Source organism: Filicampus tigris, chromosome 12 (genome assembly GCF_054856515.1).
Source record: "Filicampus tigris isolate MCC_2025a chromosome 12, RoL_Ftig_1.0, whole genome shotgun sequence".
Classification (NCBI taxonomy): domain Eukaryota; kingdom Metazoa; phylum Chordata; class Actinopteri; order Syngnathiformes; family Syngnathidae; genus Filicampus; species Filicampus tigris.
In genome coordinates this window covers 864,214-872,500 of record NC_141228.1, presented here as the reverse complement: position 1 = coordinate 872,500, position 8,287 = coordinate 864,214, and the positions used below count along the sequence as shown (strand labels likewise).

Sequence of the window (8,287 nt, the reverse complement as noted above, 5' to 3'; positions counted from 1 at the left end):
TGCATAGAACATATTCTTGACAAAAAAATGTTTAGTTGACTCCCTCTTTAAGTCTGTTGGCTTAGTGCAAACACATAAGGGGGATGGCCATAGACAGGCTAACAAAAAACTTTGGCGTCACAGTGTTAAAACCCTTAAGGCAACAGATATTTGAGGACAAATAGTGGCACAATACTGTATGTATGAGCTGTTGCCAAAGATTTGAATTACGAGTGTGAGGTGGTGGCAGCGTACTTGACAAGCAGCACTTTTATAAATAGTGAATAATTCTTCAAAACAGATGCTAAGATTTTTATTACCTCTCAGTCAAATGACTGGAAAGCAGAACATAAAGCAAAGAGAAATACTTGATGTGTATTTAAGCAAAGCACTTATCTTTTACTGAGCTTGATTTAACATAACACATAATGCAAAATAGTATAGGCTTAGCCATAACAAAACGAGCATACACAATACAATACAATACATAAATAATTCAATAAATTAACACAAAACACTATATACAATAGACACCGAAAAACGGACGAAAATATGTCAGTCTCAGGTAGAGGTGGGTGATACATATCGTTATCGATATCATCGTTGATCTTGCTTTCACGATGTGTAATTTTACATTATTGAGTAGTAATACTGCCTCAAAAAGCATAACGACTCGATAGACGCAAAGTATGAGGACATGCTGAAAATCAGGGTGCATTGACGGCAGAGGAGAATTTGCTGAATCAGCAGGCAGTACCCGGTCACGTGACTCTGTCCGCACTGCAGCAGAGCTGTTTAAAACATAGAGGAGTGGCGAGCGGGGATTCATAGCAAGGCGCAAGTCCACATCGTCCGTAGTCTGTAAATGGTTTGGGGTTGACATGACGGACGTCGGTGGGAATAACATTGTTAGATGTGCCAAAACGGTCACCGTGAAGAGCAATTCTGTTGCACCACCAGCCATATGGATAACGAGGGAAAACTTGGCGACCGCGCAAGCAGGCTAAACAAAAGCTTAAACACACACACTCAGAAAACAGTCGCCGAGTTGAACCAACAAACATAAACGCGCTCACACACACACACACACACTCAGTACTTTAGCGAGCAAGTCAAACATGACATCCTGGATGATGGGTTAACATTCATCTTGCACACTTTTAGTCCACATCATTCATAACTAGCCTGTATTCCAGAGGCATGTTGTTGCACAAACTATAATGGCTTATTAGTGTGACGCCACCCAAACATGAATCAAGTCACAAGTCTACATATCGCAGCGATGAATGAGTGGGAAAATGCATTTTTCGGTAAATTCCAGTTTGGTTATTCAACTTTATTCTGAATACGGTTGCCAATGTATGAGAATGGGTGTTGTCATGACGATGTCTTTTGTTTTTTTCTCTCACTGGGTGACACTTCGTCATGCGTCACATAAATACATTTTTTCTCATTCTGATTGCTGTAGTAGAAATTAGCAGTGGTACACCAGTACTTACTGCAGCTCAAAATGTCACATCATTATGGAATAACAGCAGAGACATTTAAATGACATAAATATTCCCAAAAATGTATGTAAGTCTATACATATTTTTTGTTCTTTATTGTTAAATATTGTCATAGAATATCACTGTTTTGCAGAAGCTGTATTTAGCAATTTTAAAGAGATGTTGTTCAGGTCAGATCAAAAGCCAATGAATAGAAATGTGTCTTCAAACGGGTTTTAAAAATGGACAGAGAGCGGGCTTGCCTAACATCCAATGGAAGGTCATTCCCCAGGGAAGGACCAGCGACAGAGAAGGCTCGATCCCCTCTGAGGCTCTGCTTAGTCCTCGGCACATCGAGCAGCGCCTGGTATGCAGACCAATAGGAGTGGAGGTGCTCAAAGAGGTATGCCGGCGCGAGGCCATTTAACCCATTAAATCCTAAAGCGCCTGGCTTAACAGCTTCCCAAAACCTAAGGTCGTCTTTGGAATTACCCTTGAAAACATGAAGTTTTCCCAGAAATTCAACACCTACAAATTAATTAATATATCAGCCCCTGTAGCAGACACCAACATAATTCCAAAAGAATTCCAGAAGACATGTGGCTTGCACACAGGTCCGAGTTTATTAATCTTTACTGTTTCAATCGAATATGTAAAAATGAAGTGTCAGTGCAAGGGAAGCATTATTTTTAATGTAAAAATGTAGTGGTAATTAACATCTATTTTGTAACAAAAACGTCGATATTGTCATTGTCTACAAACATATCAATCAATCAATCAATCACATTTTATTTATATAGCACTTTTCATACATAAAAATGCAACTCAAAGTGCTTTAAAACATTCAAAGCAAAACATAGAATTATCTTCAATCAAAAGAAAAGATAAATTATTTAAAAGTTGTTGAAAGCCAAACTAAAAAGGTGTGTCTTGAGCTTCCTCTTAAAAATATCAACAGTCTCTGCAGACCTGACATCCTCTGGCAGGCTATTCCAAAGGTGAGGACCAAAACGGCTGAATGCAGCCTCGCCATGCATTTTGGTCCTCACCCTTGGAATAAATAAAAGGCCGGCGCCAGAGGACCTCAGGATCCGCGAGGGCTGGTATGATAAAAGCAAATCAGATAAATAAGATGGCCCAAGACCATTAACACATTTATAAACTAATAAAAGTACTTTAAAATCGATCCTGAAACACACAGGGAGCCAATGCAGCAATTTCAAAACTGGCGTAATGTGCTCCCGCCCTCTGGTTCTCGTCAGCACCCGAGCGGCTGAATTCTGCAGTAGTTGCAGTGGTGAAATGCTCTTTTTCGGGAGGCCAGAGAGCAGGGCATTACAGTAATCTAAACGACAGGAAATAAAGGCATGCATCAGCACTTCCGTGTTAGCCTGAGAGAGAAACGGGCGGACTCTGGCGATATTCTTAAGGTGATAAAAACCAATCTTGGTTACATTTTTAATATGAGGAATAAAACTGAGCTCAGAGTCAAAAATGACGCCAAGGTTCTTCACACAGTGTGAGGGATTAAAAATGTGTAGTTTTGGTAAAAGCTTCTCTCTCTGACCTTCGGGACCGATAACTAAAACCTCAGTCTTGTCCTGATTGAGCTGTAGGAAATTATCTGCCATCCATGACTTGATATCTAAAATGCAATTTAAAAGGGTATCAATGGGTCCTGTGTCATCAGGAGACACGGCAATATACAGCTGCGTGTCATCAGCATAGCTGTGAAAGCTGATGCCGTGTCCCCTGATGACATCCCCGAGGGGAAGCATATAAAGATTAAAAAGTAAGGGGCCTAAAATCGAACCTTGAGGAACCCCACATTTAATTCCATGAGTTTTAGAGGAACAAGTATCCATACTTACAAAGAAATATCGGTCTGTGAGATAGGAATAAAACCAGTCAAAAACAGTACCAGAGATGCCCACTAGATTTTTAAGTCTATTTAATAAAATTTGGTGATCTACTGTATCAAAAGCAGCGCTTAGACCCAGTAGCACCAAGACTGTGAGTTTTCTCACGTCTGCAGTGCACCTAATATCATTTAAGATCCTTAAAAGAGCAGTCTCCGTACTGTGGTTCATCCTAAAACCAGATTGATATTTCTCCAAAATATTATTTGTATTTAAAAAATGATTCAACTGGATGAAAACCAGTTTTTCTAAAATCTTACTTAAAAACGGTAAGTTGGATACGGGTCTGTAGTTATTAAAAACGCTCGGGTCAGAACCGCTCTTCTTCAGAAGGGGCTTCACCACCGCCGTTTTAAAGGCAGCGGGGAAGACGCCTGTCTGAAGAGAGCAATTGACTATATTTAAAATTTGTTCTTCAAAAAATCCATAAAATGTCTTAAAAAGAAATGTGGGAATTGGATCCAAAAGGCAGGTTGTTGGGTTTACCTGGGAGAAAACTCGAACAAGTGTCCTTGCATCAACCAGGGCAAAACTTTCCAGTGTTTCCTCATGTAAATATGATTGTCCGGGTTTATTAAGACTTGTGTTTTGACGGGCTAAAAGACTGGATCTTATGTCATCGATTTTACTTCTGAAGTGGTCTGCAAAGTCCTCACAGAGAGCATCTGTTGGTCTCTGTGGGGACTTATTAAAATCAGAACTAGTTAAAAGTTCAAAGGTGGAGAAGAGAACCCTGGGGTTGTTTTTATTGACTGTAATGAGGTTTGAGAAATAGGAAGATCTTGCCAGTTTTACTGTTTTATTGTAAGATTTCAGTTGTTCGCATAAAATTTCATAGTGTACTGTAAGTTTACTTTTTCTCCACCTCCTCTCTGCACTCCTGCATTTTCTCTTTGATATTTTGATAGCATTGTTTCTCCACGGGGGTACAGTCTTTGTTTTTGTTGTTTTAATTAAAAGTGGAGCTACTGAATCTAATGATGATTTAAGATGTAGGTTAAAATTGTCAACAATAAGATCACAGGGTCCAGGTAAAATGTCAGCAGGAGTGTTTTTTAAGATCTCGATAAAATTTGCAGCCACCTCAGAAGATAGGTAGCGTTTCTTCACTGTTCTGACCGGGACTGCTAGATGGTTAAAACTGGCGATGTTAAAATAGACACAGTAGTGGTCTGACACTGCCAAGTCAACAACAGAGGACACACCAGCAGACAAGCCATAGGTTATAACCAAATCCAGGGTGTGTCCTCTGTTGTGAGTTGGCTGCAAGACGTGCTGTTTAAAATCCAAGCAGTTTAAAAGGTTTGAAAAATCTCTGGATAGTGGGTCCGAGATGTTGTCCATGTGTATATTAAAATCGCCAGTTATTAATATCCTGTTATAACTGGAATATAAAATGGATAAGAATTCTGAAAATTCTGTAATAAAAGAAGTGGAATGATGGGGAGGTCTATAGACGGTAATGCTGAGAATAGGGGGACTGCTAAAAACAAAGGCATGGTGTTCAAACGATAAATAGCTGCTAAAAATGATCTCCTTTGATAAAAGAGTATTAATAAAAATTGATGCAGTCCCGCCTCCTCTTTTGCCATCCCTTGTAGAAAATAAAAAGTTAAAATTCGGTGGGCAAGCCTCGTTGAGAGCAACTGGAGTGTCTGTACCAAGCCATGTCTCAGACAAAAGTATACCATGTAAATTATTGTCTAAAATCAGGTCGTTTATGATAAAAGTTTTGTTTAAAAGGGAGCGCACGTTCAGCACGGCCAGATTAATTATTGTGCTGGACGTGCGCTCATGGTGGTACGAATGAGCAGTATTAACATATACTAGATTACCACTGTTAAAACCACGTTGTTTGTGTGTGCAAGGGAAGCGTCTGCCGGTGATGGTTTCAATGGGTAAATTGTCCGATAGTGGTAATGATAATGAGGGCCTGCAGGGGGAGCTAGTGAGGGTGGTGGTACTGTGAGCAGCTGGTATTGGCCTGTAAGTGATGGTAGTGACATTGTCATTGCAGCGTTTATGAGTAGAAGAAGAAATATGATTGGTAAACAAGAGTCAGCTGGGAGTGGAATTGGTTACGACATGGTGGATATATCTTAACTATATATCACGTTCGACTGGTTCTACTGGTTCAAAGTCCACAAGCACGTCTTCTATATCACTGCTGTTACTCATTTCATAGCTCCCGTGATCGACGTGTGACCGCCATTGAGACATCCTCCGCGGGTTTACGACACCGTCATGTGTATATTCTGATGCATTTTATTAGTTAAGAAACCGATACTTAAATAATAAATAGAAAATTACGTATACACTCTCTCGGCTTTAAGGGTGGAAAGATGCAACAGCGGTCCCGGTAGAAATGTGCTTATGCTTAGAATACTGTGGTCTACTGTATCAAGTGCTGCAGTCAAATCCAATAAAACAAGACAAACATAGTCTCCAGTGTCATTTGCCAGGAGGGTGTCATTAAAAACACGAAACAAAGCTGACTCTATGCTATGCATCTTCTTGAAGCCTGACTGGAAAAACCTCCATAACATTATGTTCATCCAAGAAAGATCTTAACAGCATGCAACACAGCACCCCCCCCCAAAAAAAAAAGAAAACAAAAAACAATGTCACTGCAGAGTAGTTCATTGTTGGTTTTCTGTACTTTATCATCCAATCCACGTGTAGTATGTCTGTGTATATTATACTGCCCCCTAGTGGCCAGGCCGCACACACCAGACACACAATGCTCTTTGAATGGCCTCTCCCCGGTGTACCTCTCCGGGCACCTACACTCCTACGCACCTTCCCGGAGCCTCAGGTCTGCGGACCAGGCACTGCTCGAGGTGCCAAGGACTAAGCGGAGCCTCAGAGGGGATCGAGCCTTCTCTGTTGCTGGTCCTTCCCTTTGGAATAAACTTCCATTAAATGTTTAGCAAGCTCGCCCCCTGTCCATTTTTAAAACCTGTTTGAAGACACATGTCTATTCTTTGCTTTTGATCCAACCTGAGACTGACAGTGTGACGGAGTTCAAAATAGCCTTCAACAAAAAAATGGCATTGCCGAAGGGTGCTGTGCTTTGCTTCCAAGGTCCTACCAGACTACTTCTGGTAAAGATTACTTCTTCTGAAACATGCATAGATCTTATCTTTTCCAATAAGTGTGAGAGGATTCAAAAGACGTTCAATATGATCACAGGACTGTCAGACCACAACTTGATTCTGTTCTCAAGAAAGTTATCTAAAAATAGATACTCATGTACTAAGAAAACAATATCAGAGCAGATGAGAGTACCAAAAAGGGAGATTACAAATTTGACACAGGCGCTAAACAATATCAATTGGAAACATTATATCTTCTATCATCATGTTAATGACAGCTGTAATATTTTCATGACTGTTATCCAAGACACTGTGTCTGTATTTACAAGGAAAATTAAAACACAACCATAAAAAAATAATCATCTCGCATGGTTAAATGAAGCCATACAGACATTAATGAAAAAACGAGATCATGCTCTTAAAATATCACTTAAAACAAAACGGGTTAATGACAGACAGACAATTTCGTCTCTAAGAAATAAAGTAAGAAAGGAAATTAGATCTGCAAAAGGAAATCTTTTTATCAACATAAGTAGTACTGCGAAAGGAAACACTAAAGAGATCTGGACAAATATTAAAAAACTGACAGGAAATACTTTAATACACAGAGAAATAAGGGAATTACAGTTGGAGGAGAAAATCATCCATGATCCAAAGGACATTGCTACAACTCTAAATTATTATTTTAATGTTAAAGAATTGACACCCAGCAACGTCCCTCAGATAGAATATCACCCACCAACACCACTGAACGCAGATAAACCCATTCTTAATCTGTGCATAGTATCACAGTCACAAGTCGTCAAAGCTGTGACTGGTCTGAAAAGGTCCAAATCAAAAGATGCATTTAGTATGGATGTAACATTCCTAAAATATTATCAAAAATCTTTCATAGCACCATTAACTGCTATTGTAAATAAATAAACGACAGTCTCTTCCTTGAACCCTCGATGCTCTGTCATAACACCACCTGAAATCAGGTAACCCTGCAATAACCAGCCATTACAGACCTATAAGCATACTTCCAGCAGTCTCAAAAGTTCTGGAAAAGATAGTAGCAGAACAAATTATTGATCACATCAACAACATTCCATACACTCTGAACAGGCTGCAGTTTGGTTTTAGAAAACATTCTACTGAGACGGCGGTTTGCTTCTTTCTGGAAAACAAAATCAAAGCTAGATGCAGGCGGTGTCATTGGTGCTGTTTTCATTGATCTCAGAAAAGCATTTAACACCATCAACCATCAGATACTGCTGACCAAACTGTCTAGTTTTAACTTCTCAAAATGGATTAAATATTAATCCAAAATGGATTAAATATCTGGACGATCAGTGTGTTAGGATACAGAACACAAAATCAACACTACGGACTAACAATAACCCCTTTCACACCGCAGGAACTAATTCGGTAACTTCCGTATCTACCCTGTTAGTTTGCGTCACACTCGTGTTCACACCCCAAAAATGTTCCGGGGCTGGCTAGTTCCTCCATGAACCATCTAAGTCCCACCTAGCCAGGAGGATCTTCGTATACCTACCCTGAACTTTTTAGTGGGCATGCTGTGCTGACGAACACTGATTGGTTGGTTGAACTTGGGGGTGTGTTGTTTTGGATCGGCTTTTTTTGGGCACACTTCCGGCCGCCGTTGCACAACTCGTCGTTAGTGATCAGTTTTGGTTTCATTTTCACACTTCACAAACTCGTATTTCAAGAAAGGAAGGAGTGAAAAAACTGGATCGGTGGATGGATGATGAGGTAATTGCACTCATAGATATTTACGGTGACGAGCAAGTCCAACACAACT

General features: G+C 40.0%; 1 protein-coding gene across 10 annotated transcripts in view; it reads left to right on the top strand.

Annotated features, from left to right (window-relative positions):
• Positions 1 to 8,287, top strand: part of orc1 (origin recognition complex, subunit 1) — a 107,908-nt gene that overhangs the window by 7,680 nt on the left and 91,941 nt on the right. The gene's annotated exons all lie outside the window — the stretch shown is intronic.